This window comes from Manis javanica, chromosome 12, assembly GCF_040802235.1.
Source record: "Manis javanica isolate MJ-LG chromosome 12, MJ_LKY, whole genome shotgun sequence".
In the NCBI taxonomy this organism is placed as follows: domain Eukaryota; kingdom Metazoa; phylum Chordata; class Mammalia; order Pholidota; family Manidae; genus Manis; species Manis javanica.
The window spans coordinates 77,222,370-77,239,074 of record NC_133167.1 but is presented as its reverse complement, the minus strand read 5'-3'; the positions used below and the strand labels follow the sequence as shown (position 1 = coordinate 77,239,074).

Genomic DNA, 16,705 nt, shown 5'->3' with positions numbered 1-16,705 from the left:
CTTTTACGATATTATAGTGATCAATGTCAATGCCAATCAAAGTCTCAGCAGGTTTTTTTTTTGGGTAAAAATTGACAAGCTGATACTAAATTCCTATGTGTAAATATAAAAGGGAAAATATATAAAACAACTTTGGAAGTTGAAGAAAAGTTGAAGATATAACTTCTTAAAAACTATAGTAATTAAGATACTGCAGTGTAGATAAATTGATCAGTGTAACAAAATAGGAAGTCTAAAAATACAACCTGACATATTTTTAAGAGATTTATGACAAATTGCCAAGGCAGTTTTGTCATGCACTAAACAAAAATGAAAAATTAAAATAAAATAGTGACAGTAGACTTTAAGTCAAAAGCATTGTTGGAAATTAGAAGATCATGATATGGGAAATCAATAATATCTAAATGTATCACAAATAATTTCTGCTGAAGTTTGAGGAGTGGGGGAGGAAAGGCAGAATAGTTAAGGAAATTAGTGTCTAATAAACTGGCAGAAAATAAACTGAAAATCAATGAGCTGATTATCCAAACGTATATGAGAAAATAAAAACAGAATAACATGAAAACAAGTGGAAGGCAGGAAATTAAGATAAAAGCAGAAACCTATGAAAGATTAGAGGTAGAATAGAGATATTCAAAAAGGATATTAGACCTTAAAAACCTAAAAGGCAAGCATATTTCCAGCAGAACTGATTTTTATAAAACAGAGCAGGCTTATATTAATAAAATCATGAAAATAATGGGAAATGCTACAGATATAGATACTATTAAGGTAATAATAGAACACTGTATAACTTAGATAAATTTGAAAACATTGTTAAAGGGAGCCAGTAATTTACTAAAACTTGCACAAGAAGAAAGTAGAAATTCAGAATAACACCAAACTACTAAAGGAATTAATTTATCTGAAAGTATCACAAGGTAAAAGACAATGCTTTTAGGGGAGCATTCTACATGATTATGAGGGAACTGATTCTTTCAATCTCATACATTTGTAGAGAATAGAAAAAGAGAACACCTTTCACACAACTGGAAGTCAGCATTACCACAATAATAAAAATATCAAACGAGGTTGCTGCACAAAGGAAATTAGAGGCTAATTTATTCACTAACCTAGTGGAGGTAAGTCAAAATACTAATCAGCTGAATCCAGCCATCTATAAAGATAACAGACTATGACCAAAGTGATTTTATCCAACGAAAGTAGGATCATTTCACCTTAGAAATGTAAGATCATTTAACTTAAAATAATGTCATAATATTGTTTCAGTTAATAGCATTAGGATAATATGGTAAAAATGGACAGGATATATAGTAGATCAGAGAGAAAGTCTGAGGAGATGCTGAAAAGGAGGTATGAATGACGAGACAAAAGCAGTCACGGGAAGGTCTAGGAAATCAGTCCATGAGAAAGATCATTATTTCAAATGGAAATGAATGTCATGAACAAGGGTCATTGAAGTAGGTGAAAGTATGATTGTATAGGTCCTTGAAGATCATGATAAACAGTTTTGGATTTTATTCTCTTTGCAATGAGTAGGCACTACAAGTTTTTAAGCCAGAGAGAAGTATTTCTCCGGTAACCTTAAAGAGAAGTAATTGTCAGGGGGCAAGGGTACAAAGCAAGGAGACCAAATAGGAGACACTTGCAGATGAGTGAATATAAACTAGTATTTTATTCTCGGATATGTGAGTAGTTTTTATCTGGTATAAATTATGAAAATAAAACAGAAGGGCTTGCTAACTTATCAGATGCATTGCATGTATGATGGAAAAATCATTATTATGCCTCAGATTTGTCCTGAAAAACTAGGTAGAGGAAGGTGGGGTAGGCTTTGGAGGCAGATAGGAAATGGAAGGGTGGAAGAAGAGGTTTATTTTGTACCTGGACCTGTAAAGTTTGAGGAATGCTTGCGATGGCTAATTTATGTCAGTTTGGAGGGTTTTTTATGAGATTGATACTCAAATGGGTGAAATTTGTATAAAGCACATTGCTGTCCGTAATGTGGGTGGGTATCATACAGACAGTTGAAGGCCTGAATGGAACAAAAAGACCAACTCTGCCTAAGCAAGAGGGCATTCGTCAGCAGACTGTCCTTCAGGCTTCATCTGCACCATTGTATCACCTTGGTCTCCAGCCTGCTGGCCTTCAGACAGGAACTGCATCACTGCCTCTCCTGATCTGCAGGCTGCTGGCTCACTCTGCAGGTTTTGTACTATTTCTCTAATTGGTACAATGGCTAATACTTAAAAGATAGATGCACGATAGAGAATATGATGATGCTGATGAGAGGGAGAGAGATAGGTACATAGATACAGAGATAGATGGATAGGTTGTTTTATGGGATTGATTACCCAAATTCATACCTCTGCTGTCTCCCTGGCACATGTCAGTTTCTTGAGGCTGCCCTTTTTAGTTGCCTGGATAGACCCTTTCCCACTTCTATGGCCAAGCAGGGGGAGACAGAGTACAAGAAAACAAAACTATGCCAACTACACTTCAATAATAAATAAACAAATAAATAACAAAAAGAACCCACCTTGTTTGAACCCAAGCTGTTGAAGCCACAGCTCCACCGAAAGGAGAGGAGGAGGTGGTTGCCTGGAGGTGAGCTCTGACTGCAGATTCCCGCACAGAGCTACCTGGGGCTGCCGCTGCCCCTTCAGAGCCATCTGGGGGACAAGGCATGGGAGAACAGAGGAGCAGGAGAGAAAAATAAACGGGATTTCCCCACTCTCCCTGAGATGTAGGAGTTTTCTTTCCCACTCCTCAATCCAGAATTAGAAAATTTCTCCTGATTCTCTCTGTACACTACTACAGTGCTCACCTCCAAACTCTGGCTACGGGCCATCAGGCCAAAGGATATAAACTCACTTCCAGGTCGGCGGTGCTGTGAATTCTAGTGTTCTTCCCTTCTGACTGCTTGTACTTTCAGACTTGTCAAGAGAGTAGCCCCTCTATTCTGTGCAGGTTTTAGTGGGAGAGATAGAACCCTGTCTTGAAGTGTATTCATCAAAATGTTATTAGATGTATTTGAAGACGCAGTGTAATCTGTGGATTTTCCCTAAGCTTCATATGTTTTTGTATGGTCCAAATGTGGTATAATAAGTATCTTACATTTATAAAAAGAAGAATGATAAAGGCATTTTAGTTTTGAAAAGAGTTTAAGTAACTGAGGAAGAATGGATAGCCAGCATTCTTATCATCAGTCATCATTTACCATAATGTAAATTAAATCAGTGGGTTAATTTATGATTTTTAAAAAAATGTATGTAACATTCATAGTAAGTCTTCATCTTCAAATAAATTATAAATGAACACAATCTATTAATAATTTCCCACATTATGTGTGTATCTTTAAAGATTTTCTTTCTTGGGTACAAATATGACTATAACTATTGTTATATATAATTAATAAGTTATTGGGGTCTTTTTTTTCTTGGACTGATGCCACCAAGTGAACAGGACGTTTGCATTTTGGTAACATTTCAGATTTTACTCTTCATATTCTTCTCATATTGGTAATTGCTACCTATAACATATTAGGCCAACTTGGATGGCATTTCTGTGGTTAACATATTAAATGTCTTTATTATGTTTTATCAAAGGACAGTTTTTAATAATTCATTATTCTCTAGGTAAATGAATTATCTCCTAACATGTGAGTGTGTACATGTATTTTTTTTTCCAGGATCCCGGAAGCTTAAATCTGGAATCACTTGCAGTTATTATGGCTCAACTACTGAGCCTCAGTATGGGAATAGCTATGATGACATTAACAAATGCCAGTGCTCAGGAGCTATCTGCATAATGAACCCAGAAGCCATGTAAGATGCTTTATATATGTGGTTTATATGAAAATAAGTTGGTGTATTTAGTTTAAGAAAGTCTAGTTATTAAAATAATAATGGTTGAATATAAGCTGTGATCAGTGACCCCCCAAATCAATATATGTGTATGTGTTTATATGTATATATATATGTATTCAATGCCAGTGCTGTATATCTCTATCTCTGTATCTCCTGTAATCTAATGACACACTTGCTTTCTCATATGGTATTTAACTCTACATTTATTACTTGTGCTTATTTGAATGATCTTTATCATTTAATGGATGATTTGATAAGCAAGAATGATTTATTAGTACGGCCTCGTCTGTATGACTCTCCTTCATTCTGCCTTGGCTCAGCCTCAGCTCTTGGTATCTATTGATTTCAGATGTAATTTATTCAGCCTTCTGTCAATAGAGAAGGTCTTTTGCAGTGTTCTTATCGTGCCTCAAAGACCTAGTGAGTTTGTTTGCTGTTGCCATCAGTATTCTCAGGGTACACTGTGAGGTTTTACAGAATCAGGACTGAATAGTCGGGGGAGTTGGGGAAACTGTCGTGCAGTTGGTGGCTGGAGCCTTACTCCTGGTGGACAATTCCTGGAACCATTTCCTGCTTCTCAGATGTCCTAGAGAATCAAGCCCCACTGCTTACAGCAACAAATGATGACATCTCATTCTCTCCATTCCTTCCCTCCTGGTTTCACAATCATTTTCCTAGAAAAACTTGCACTCCAATGTTTATCTCAGGCTCTGATTCGGGAGGAACCCATATGAAAATAATGATCCCAGAGGTGGCTATAGAAAACAAAACTTAGGTGATCATGGAACTGGATCAATACATGGTCTGATGGCAGCAGACTATTGTTATTAATGATCTTGAGTGCTGCTTATTAAATTTTTACTTATCTTTGATTATAGTTTTTAGTGATGGTGAGGATATGTTGCTTGTGATACTGTGCGATGATTACAATGGTTATAATGAAGAAGAAATGATAGGAAGGATTAGAAGATCTTAAACAGGAATAGCTTCTTGGAACCTCTGCCTCCTCCTACATATTGTGCAGGTGTCTCTGCTCACTTTTGAAAGTAGGTTATTTTGTTGGGGTGTCTGAATTATTCTCATCATGGTTGGCATCCTACAAAAGACAGTATTTTCTCATTTTTTTTCCTTTGGAGAAATTATTAAGTGTAAATAGATTGGCCTTTAATTGTTTTTTCTAATTGTACCTGATGATATTACTCTGAAATTTCCGATTGTAGCATATTGAGATTTTATTGAACTTGTATCCTACAGCTTTGCTAAATTAACTTATTAGTTCTGAGCCTTTAGCTTTATTAAAATTTTACACATGTACAACCACATATTGTACAGTTTTACATTTTCCTTTTCAATCTTTATATTTTTTTCAATTTCTATTTTTTGCCTTATACAGTGATTAAGACCTCGACTACAATGTAAACTATGTGTGGCTGTCTTTGCTGTGTTTCTGGCTTATGGGGCAGATTCCTTACTCTTTCACCATTAAATGTGTTAGCTGAAGGTTTTTCATGCAGGCTTTTTAATTAGGTTGAAAAAGTTCCTTTTTATTCCTTGTTTGCCCAAGATTTTGTCCTAAATAAATTTTATCACGTTTTGAGATGAATGTATTTTTTCTACATTATTCTTTTAGCCATTAAAGTATTTTTTATTGAATTATAAATATTTGAATAACAGTTTTTAAACAGTTTTTTTCCTGGGATGAACTACATTTGGACATATGCATTATTATTTTATGTATTTATCCTATTTGTTGCATGATTTTTCTCTAATATTTATGAGGGGCACTGGTTTTTATCGGGATTCTCTTGTAGTTCCTTTGAAGGGTTTAAATTTTGGGATAACAGTGGACTTTTTTGGAAAGTTGGTATTAATTCTTCCCAAATTATTTGATAGAATCTACCAGTGAACCCATCTGAATGGAAATAGACATATTTTTGGGAAGATGTTTAATAATTCATTTTTAAAATATAAGGGTATTTATTTAGATTTTGGTTATTTTCAAAGTATTTTCATTGAAATTAATTTGCTGTAAATTTTTGTAATCTTCGATTATTTCCTATGAAAGTCACTGGGCTTTCCAGTGACAATCTCTTTTATCTCTGATACAGACAACTGGCATTTTCTCCTTTATTTCTTAATCCCTCTCACTTGGGCTTCATCAATTAATAGATTTTTTTCCAAAGACCACATTTTAATTATATTGGCTCTTTCCCATCACTTGTGTATGTTGGACTCTGGAGTTTAGGTGATAACTTTGAGTTGGAGATAAAGGTATCAGAGCTAGCTGGTAGAGGAGTTATCTATAATAATCCAGTATAGAACTGGGTGAGATATCTATGAATAAGTATTGATAAAGAAGGGAAAAGCCCACTCTTCTTTGTTAATGCAAAGGTATTACGATATTTAGAAGTCATGAGTGGAAAGAGAAGAAGCAGAGAAGGTGCTCTGTGAGATAAAAGCTGCAAGTGACAGCAGTGGCATGTATCAGCCAACACACTTCATTGATTAGTTAGTTATGCCTACCAAAAATATTTAAACTCTTGCACAGTTGACTTCCCAGGCACAGAAAATGAAAGTTTGACACTTTAAAAAATTGAGCCTTTTGTCTGTTGTGGAATGCTATTGAAGAGCTTTATTCTGAGGCTAGGCAGTTTATGGAAGCATCATTTACCTAAAAATTTGATGTTTGATATATTTTTAGTCATTCCACTGGTGTGAAGAGCTTTAGTAACTGCAGCATGGAGGATTTTGCACACTTGATTTCAAAGCCAAGTTCCCAGTGTCTTCGAAATCAGCCACGCTCAGATCCATCATACAAAGCTGCCGACTGTGGCAATGGAGAAGTGGAACAAGGAGAGCAATGTGACTGTGGGAGTGAGGAGGTTGGTACTGGTTTGGAAGAATATACAGCAGAATTACATCAAAGTGATTAATTGATTTATATAGAGTTACCCTGCCATTTTCCCTAGTTTGTCAAACTCACTTTGCTATGAATATCTGCAGAAAGCATGTAGGGATTACAATACTAATGGGTGCACTTGTACATTGGTAAATGGATTCAGTGGTTTGTCAATTATCCACATAGGTGATTTTTCAAGGTCATTAATCCAGTAGCTGAGCTGACCTCAGTTTATACTTCCCCTGGGGAGTGTGTCCCTCCTCAGTACAGGCATACCTCAGAGATACTGTGGTTCTGTTCCCGACCACAATAAAGCAAGTTGAATGAATTGTTTGGTTTCCCAGTGCACGTAAAAGTTGTGTCACACTATATTGTAACAGTCTCTTAGGGGTGCAACAGCACTATATCTAAAAAAAAAAAAAGCAATGTGCACACCCTAGTTAAAACATTTTGTTGCTAAAAAATGCTACCATCATCTTAGTTTTCAGTGAGGTATAATCTTTTTGCTGCTGGAGGAGATTGCTTTGATGTGGACGGCTGCTGGCTGATCAGGGTGGTGGTTATTGAAGGTTGGGGTGACTGAAGTCATTTTTTAAAATAAGATGATGATGAAATTTGCCACATCCATTGACTCTTCCAAGCAATTTCTCTGTAGCATGTGATGCTGTTTGATAGCATTTTATCTGCAGCAGCCCTTTTTAAAACAGTGGAGTCAATCTCCTCATACCTTGCCACCGCTTTATCATCTTTATGTAATTTTATGTAATATTCTAAATCCTTTTGTTGTCATTTCAACAATCTTCACCAGGAGTAAAGTCCATCTCCAGAAACTACTTTCTTTGCTCTTCCATGAGAAGCAACTCCTCAGCCATTCGTTTTATCATGATTTTGTGGCAATTCAGTCAGATAGATCTTCAGCTTCCGCTCCTAATTCTAGTTCCCTTGCTATTTCCACCACACCTGCAGTGACTTCCTCCACTGAAGTCTTGTGCCCCTCAAAGACATCCAGGAGGGTTGTAATCAACTTCTTCCAGTTTTCTGTGAATGTTGATGTTTGATCTCTCCTCATGAAATGGTCTTAATGACATCTAGAATGCTGAATCCATTTCAGAGGATTTCAACTTACTTTGCTCAGATCCATCAGAGAAATCACTATCTGTAGCACTTACAGGTTTACAAAATATATCTCTTGAATAATAAGATTTGAAAGTTCAGATTACTCTTTGACCCATGGGCTGCAGAATGGATGTTGTGTTAACAGGCATGAAAACAACCTGAATTCTGATGTCCATCTCCACCAGAGCTCTTGGGTGACCAGGTGCACTCTCCGTGAGCAGGAATAACTTGAATCTTTTTTCTGAGCAGTAGGTCTCAACAGTGGGCTTCAACAACTCAGTAAACCATGTTGTAAACAGATGTGCTGTCATCTAGGCTTTCTTGTTCCATTGATAGAGCCCAGGCAGAGTGGATTTAACAATTTTACTGGGCCCTAGGATTTTTGGAATGGCAGTTAAGCATTGGCTTCAACTTAAGAGTCATGAGCTTCATTAGCCCTGAACAAAAGGCTTGGCCTGTCCTTTGAAACTTTGAGGCCAGGCATTGACTTCTCTCTAGCTATGGAAGTCCTGGACGGCATCTTCTACATTTCATCTACATTGAAAATCTGTTGCTTAGTGTAACCACCTTCATACATTCACTAAGCTAGATCTTTTGGGTAACTTGCTGCAGCTTCTCCATCAGCACCTGATGCTTCACTGGCACTTTTCTGTTAACGGAGACGGCTTCTTTCCTTAAACCTCATAAACCAACCTCCCATAGCTCCCAGATTTTCTTCTGCAACTTCCTCCCCTCTCTCAGCCTTCATAGAATTGAAGAGAGATGGGGCTTTGGTTTTCCTTACTAAGCTTAATCGTTTCTAGCTTTTGATTTAAAGTGAGAGACATGCAACCCTTCTTTCGAGTTGGACACTTAGAGACTATTGTAGGTTATTAATTGGCCTGAATTCAATATTGTAGTGTCTCAGGGAATAGGGAGGCCTGAGGAGAGGGAGAGAGATGGGGAAACATGGTCAGAACATGCACACATTTGTCCATGAAGTTTGCTGTCATTCTGTGGACACACTTTATGGTGCATAAAAAAATGTACAATACTAATTTCAGAGATCACTGATCACAGACACCACAACAAATATAATAATGGAAAAGCTGGAAGCATTGTGAGAATACCAAAATGTGACACAGACACATAATGTGAGCAGATACCATCAGGAAAATAGAGCCAATAGACTTATTTGGTACAGAGTTGCCACAAACCTTCAATTTGTAGAGAACAGTTTCTGTGAAGCACAATACAATGAGGTATGCCTGTATTTATTTTTCACCTAAGATCTTCTGCCATTCAGAAAGATAGATATGAAGCTTTCACAACTGGATATGGAAACACAAGAAGCACACTTGTGGCATGGAATATTTAATATGTAAGTACAAACGATTTGGACCATACTTAACCAATAAACATGTGTTTCCAACCCACAGAAATCTTAGATCAAACTGGATCTAAGGGATTGGAGTGAGGTGGGAAGAGTAGAAATAAAGGGAATGCATTGAGGGAGAGAGGGAGACGGTGAGACTCATAGAGAATGGTATGGACATGAGAGAAATAAGACCTGAATGGAGCTGAGCGTTCCCTGCTGCAGTAGCTGAGGTCATTTGTGTACATGAAAAGTGTATTTTTAGATACCTAGCTACATGATGTGCTTTGATGGAATTATCCCCCAATACCCACTTGTTTTGTTTGGGTCTGAATGGAAATCCCTTGAAAATTTCTAATGAAAATCGACAGTAGTGTATCTGATTAGCTCTATTAAATGTTATATAATTGAGTCACAAAGCCCTGTGACAAAACTTTACCCTCTGGAATCCCATAAGGAGAGCAATAGCAATGACATTGACTAAACACAACAGATCTGGAAAATACTGCAAATTCAATATGCCTTAGTATCATGTGATAGCTTAGATTAAGACTACTGAAATCCAGGACAACATACCTCTTCACATTCAAATGAAATTTTGCTCAATCAGCCCTATTTCAAGTCCCTGGGAATTTAGAAGTGTGTGTGTGTGTGCGCGTGTGTGCGTGCGTGCAGTGTTCTTCCAGCTTTCTCCTTTCTTACCTTTTGCTTTAATTAAGCCTGATAAAAGAATTTTGAAAACAAAATCACTGGGCAGAGATGATTTATAGCATAACAGAAGGCATAATAAAATGTGGGTGAGTGATATAAAGTTGATAATTTCAGTCATGTTCAGAAATATTTTCTAGCTCTTCATCTTTAGAGAATTAAAGTAAACTTTGAATAGATCATAAAAGTTATAGACTTACTAAAATAGAGTCAATTCCTAAAGGTTGATTAAGAACCAGTCACTGTAATGAAACTGTTAAATCATAACTTCTATTTATTTCACATCTTGTGTTTCTCTGTCTACAAAAGGCAGAGAGATCTTCCCGGTATCTTGGCTTTGGGAAAGTTTAGGGCTTCAAAATATCTTACTACCAACATGGTCAAGTATATGCTAGGGATATAAAGAACACATGGTCTAGCACACAGTAGGTAACTGATAAATTAATAATTCAGTGGCTTAATTTTTTTATAAATTGGCCAGCATCAAGCTAAGCATCTCTCTATATACTATATAATATGCTGTCGTCATTAAAATATCTGTCCAATGTGAATACAAGTTGGAAGGTACGTCAGAGCATCCAATTTCCCTTTCAGGAGTGTGCTTCTTTGCCAGCCTCGTGCTGTGATTCCAAGACGTGTACACTGACAGTCGGTTGAGTCTGCGCCTCAGGACCATGCTGTACAGGCGGTCAAGTAAGAGCCCATTAAAAAAGTGTCTGCATTGCCTATGTAAGTAGTTTTCATTCCTCATAACATTTATATGTTCACATTCTGCTTAATTCAATATCACCTGCCTCACTCCACCAGTACACACAGAAAGGAGAAAAATGTAGGTCTGCCTCTGGTGAATGTGATCTCCCTGAATACTGCAATGGATCCTCTGCATCATGTCAAGAAAACCTTTTTGTTCAGGATGGCCATCCGTGTGGAGAGAATCAGTGGCTCTGTGTCAGTGGGATCTGTGTCAGCGGCACAACACAGTGCCCGGATACATTTGGTGAAAGTATTTATTATAATTTGATTTTCCACATGTGTTTTTTTTTTCCTGGACACTAAAGAAACAGATGTTGCTAGGTAAGAGTGATTTGTTAAATAATGTGATTTTGAGTATAAGTCTCTTAAAGGCTCATAGGAAGAGAAAATGTATACTATGAGGAAAAAAATCATACAGGTTGTCTAGGATTAAAATTCTGAATTATTTTCACAAAATAAAGGGAAAGATTCAAAATCCATGGAATCTTCACTCAAGAAGGCAGAAGGCAGACAGAAAACACAGGCTACACTTGTGTCTTTCATTCCATATCCATGGTTTTCTAATAGAAGATCTCACCTAAGCCAAGCCTGACCTACAGCTTTTAGAGTCTGCCTATGTCCCTAGGATCACCAGTGGCTGAGAATTGTTCCCTAAGATACATGAAGTTTCTCTCCTGTGGAAATTTTAATGTTCAGTGGTCTTAGGTGCCACTGTACTCAAATGCCTTTCTAATAAAATAGAAAAGTTTTAGCGATTGAAATTTAAGGGGGGCTGTCAAAACTGTGCAATCTTTTTTCCATGAGGCTTCCTTGAAGCTCTGAAACTGCTCAGGAACTTGGTGAATTAGGTCAGAAACATTAAAAAGCCATTACATATTTCCCTGCAGTCACAGGATGATCAAAAACCTGTGGTGGAGGAATCTTACCTCCAGAAAATCTTAAGCCGTTTTCTAAAAGCTTTCGCTGCATTTTGAAGCTCCTCTGTTAACAGGCTAGGACACTGTTCTGTGGTTCTCCAAACAGAACCAGCTCAACATACCTCTTCACATTCAATAGGGTGGTATATTAAAAAGACAGATAATAGAAAGTGGCAAAATAAGATGTGGCAAAATCAGGACATTTATGCATTGCTGGTGGGAATATAAAATGCTGTAGCTGCTTTAGAAAACAGTTTGGCAGTCCCTCTAAATGTTAACATAGCAATTGCACCCTTAGTATATACCGAAGAGAATTGAAAAATCTGTCCCCCAAAATGATCATAGCACCATTACTCATAGTAGAAACAACGCAAATGCTCATCAGCTGATGAATGAGCTAACAAAATATGGAATATTATTAGGCAGTACAAATGAATGAAATGGTGATATTTGCTAAATGTGGTTGAATTTTTAAAATATTGTGTTGACATAAGGAAGCTGGCCACAAAGGCCCACATATTCTATGATTCCATTTATATTAGGTGTACAGAATAGGCAAATAGAGACAAAAAGTAGATGAATGGGTGCCTGGGGCTGGGGAAGGGGGAGAGAGGAGGAATGTGTATGTTGTTCGACATATATTCAGTTTAATACTACAGCATATTGATAGCCACCTTTTCTGTCACAATTTAATATTCCTGAATGTGGAGCAATACAGTATCTGTTTTCTTTTATGGATTGTATAGTTCTTGTTCTTAAATGTGGGTCTATAATCCATTCTGAGTTAATTTTTGTGTATGGTGTGAGATATGGTTCCAACATAATTCTTTAGCATGTGGACATCCGGTTGTCTCAGCATCACTGATGAAAAGATGATCATTCCCCCATTTAATTGACTTGGCACCTCTGCTGGAAAAACTTTTGACTGTAAACATAAGGGTTTATTTCTGGACTACCAATTCTATTCCATTGATCTATATGTTAATATACTTACGTCAGTAGCACTACTGCCTCAATCACTGTAGATTTGTAGTTTGTTTTGAAATCGGGAAATGTGAGTAATCCAGGCTTTTAAAGATTATTCTGGGTCTCTTGCATTTCTTGAATTTTAGAATCAACTTGTCAATTTCCACGGAAAAAGCGGCTAGAATTTTGATGATAATTGTAATGTTACATCAAGTATATTAAGGCTTCAAATCCATGAACATGGGGTGTCTTTCCAACTGTATCTTATTTAATTATTTCATGTTAAATGTTTTATAGTTTTGTAATTATCACTGTATAGGACTTGCACTACTTTTGTTAAATTTATTTCCTGATATTTTATTCTTTTTGATGTTATTAGAGATAGAATCTTTAAACTTCATTTTTGGGTCATTCATTACCAGATACCAATTGATTTTTAATATTAAACCTTTATCCTTCAACCTTGTTGAAATCTTTTATTAGTTCTAATGGTTATTTTTAGAGGATCACTATGATTTCTATATGTCAGAAAAATTTCAAATGAAAATGGATATAATTTTATTTTTTAATTTACAACATGTGCATGCCTTCTATTTTTTCTTCTTAGCTATTTTTCCGGCTAGGACTTACACTACAATGTTGAATAGGAAGAGCCCAGGGCAGATATTCTAAATTGTTAGTTATCTTGGGGTCGCATTTTTAGCCATTAACTATGATGTTACCTATGGTTTTTCATAATCCTCTTTATTAGGTTGAGGAAGTTCTAGTTCTGTTACTCAATTAGTTCAGTTTTTTTTTCTTTTATCAATAAAGAGGTTTTTCAGTCCTCATATGTGTCTATTGAAATGATCATTTATTTTGTCTTTTATTTGTTAATATAGTACATTACACTAATTGCTTTTGAAACTTGCATTCTTGGAAAAAGCCCCACTCTGTCAGCATGCATTACCTTTTTTTATGTTGGTGGATATGATTTGCTGGTATATGCTTGAGGATATTTTTCTTGTAACCAAATACTTACAACAAAATTTCCTGTTTTTACCATTTTAAGTGTACAATTTAGTGCCATTAGGTGGATTTGCATTTTTGCACACATTACCATCATCCATTTCTAGAACTTTTTCAATTTCCAAACTGAAACTCCACACCCATTAAATAATAACTCAGTCCACCATCTTTCTGTCTCTACTGTCTGGTAAACACTAGTCTTTCTGTCTCTATGAAAAGTGACTACTCTAACTGGATACCTGATACAAGCAGAATCATACAGTATTAGTCCTTATGTGAATGCCTTATTTCACTTAGCATAACGTCTTCAAGGTTCATCTATATGTCAGAATTTCCCTCCTTTTTAGGGGTTGAATAATATCCTACTGCATGCATGCGTGTGCGTGTGGCTGCACACACACACATGCACACACCAGATTTTGCTTATCCATTCATCTGTCAACGGACTCTTGGGTCACTTCCATGTTCTGGCTATTGTGAATAATATTGCTATGAACATGAGCATGCAGATAATCATTCAAGTCTCTACTTTCAGTTCTTTTGTGTACACACCCAGAAGTGGAATTGCTGTATCATATGCTAATTCTATTTTGAGTTTTTGAGGAATTGCCTTACTGTTTCCCATAGCAGCTGCACCATCTTACATGCCCACCAGCAATGCACCAGAGTTCCAGTATCTCTACATCCTTGTAAATACTTGTTATTTTTTTTGTGTGTGTGATCATAGCCATCCTAATATGTATGAGATGGTGTCACATTATGGTTGTGATTTGTATTTCCTTAATGATTAGTAATGTTGAGCATTTTTTCATGCGCTTTCTGGCTATTTGTATATCTGTTTTGGAGAAATTGCTGTTCAAGTCCTTTGCCCTTTGTTTTTGTTTTTTTTTTTAGATTTAAAACAGTATTTATTCTTAAAGAGATTTTATATTAAAATTTTAAAAATTTACAAAGCATCATGATTTTAAATGTAAGAGTTTAAAATTTTCTGTCTCATTTTCTGTTAACCCAGTACCCCTTTCCCATGTCAACTGGTATCACCAGTTTCTCATTTTGCTGATTTTTAAGATAAAGTATCAGCAAGAGAGCCAGTGAGTTTTCTTGGTCACTGTACAAGTCATTAGAAATTAATGTATCCTTTTTTTTTTTTTTGAAAGGGCATCTCTCATATTTATTGATCAAATGGTTGTTAACAACAATAAAATTCTGTATAGGGGAGTCAATGCTCAATGCACAATCATTAATCCACCCCAAGCCTAATTCTCGTCAGTCTCCAATCTTCTGAAGCATAACGAACAAGTTCTTACATGGTGAACAAATTCTTACATAGTGAAGAAGTTCTTACATGGTGAACAGTACAAGGGCAGTCATATCACAGAAACTTTCGGTTTTGATCATGCATTATGAACTATAAACAATCAGGTCAAATATGAATATTTGTTTGATTTTTTTTTTTTGAAAGGGCATCTCGTATTTATTGAACAAATGGTTAACAACAATAAAATTCTGTATAGGGGGGGTCAGTGCTCAATGCACAATCATTAATCCATCTCAAGCCTAATTCTCGTCAGTCTCCAATCTTCTGAAGCGTAACGAACAAGTTCTTACATGGTGAACGAATTCTTACATAGTGAATAAGTTCTTACATGGTGAACAGTACAAGGGCATTCATCACAGAAATTTTTGGTTTGGATCACACATTATGAACTATAAACAATCAGGTCAAATATGAATATTTGCTTGATTTTTATACTTGATTTGTATGTGGATCCCACATTTCTCCCTTTATTATTATTATTATTTTTATTTTTAATAAAATGCTGAAGTGGTAGGTAGATGCAAGATAAAGGTAGAAAACGTAGTTTAGTGTTGTAAGAGCAAGTGTAGATAGATGATCAGGTGTGTGCCTGTAGACTATGTGTTAATCCAGGCTAGACAAGGGCAATAAAACATCCACGGATGCAGCAGATTTCTCTCAGAACAGGGGGGGGAGAGGTTCTAAGCCTCACCTCTGTTGATCCCCAATTTCACACCTGATGGCCCCCCTGCTACTGTGCCTGTCTTAGGTTGTTCCTCCTTTGAGGAATCTTACCCGTCTCTGGCTAACCAGTCATCTTCCAGGGCCATACAGGGAAATGTAAAGTTGATAAGTGAGAGAGAAGCCATACTGTTTGAAAAGGTTAGCTTTTTACTTCTTTGCAGATTTATGCCCTGTGGCTTCTATGCCCAGCATTTGTCTTGAGGTATCTTTACCACTTGGAAGAATTATGATACATGGTAAATTCGATATGAGGCACAAATTCTATTTAAGGGTTGTAATTAGGAAGGAAGAAGAAAAGCTATAGAAGTAGCAGGCGGAAGAAAACATGGGAAGATTGATTATTTCTTTGACATATCTTCTTGTAGAGTAACTTAAGCATGTATAGGTTTTAAACTACTAATTAAATTGTGCATACACATTAACATAATGGGAATACAGTTACATAACCAAAGCAGGTCTATAATTACCAGCCATCTCCAGTGAAGCCAAGAAAACCAGTTGGGCACCCTAGGCATTTGTGAAAATTTGTCTATGATATGATCGATATTGTCCAACTGTACTTGAACAGTCTGAGAGAAATCAGACAAATTAAAACAACCCATTCCTGGGAACTGTTCACATCCCATATGTTTTTTTAACAGTAGATAGTCTGTAGTTGTAAGATTTTGGAGCACTACAACTTACACTTCTCCTAATTCTTGGTTGAGTTCCAACAGTATAGATCCAGTCAAATTTGTTGTTTTACTGAAAGCACAGGCCAGCTTAGATATCTCCTTCTTCATTCCAATGGCAAGTCCAGGAACTGGTGGGATGGATGCAGCTACAACTGCAGCATCACCTGGATCTTTGTTGAGGATTTTTGATGATCATCTTTTGGTATGACTCTTCCAGAGAGTGCTGATGTTGGAAGTTCTTTTCATATCGTATCTTAGTTCATTTTCTGGGTAGCCAAATTAGGCTTTGATCCTCTGTATAAACACAAACAGACCCTTTGCCCACACTATGATATGCCCTTTATACCATTGTGTAGAACTCATTGGAGGTCACCACACAGGAACTCCTTTTTTTTTTTTT

The 16,705-nt window shown here is 36.5% G+C and overlaps 1 pseudogene; it reads left to right on the top strand.

The window, feature by feature from the left end:
• The window catches only part of LOC140845298 (disintegrin and metalloproteinase domain-containing protein 2-like), a 58,675-nt pseudogene extending 44,304 nt beyond the window's left edge, over positions 1 to 14,371 (top strand).
• The last annotated feature ends 2,334 nt before the right edge of the window (positions 14,372 to 16,705 follow it).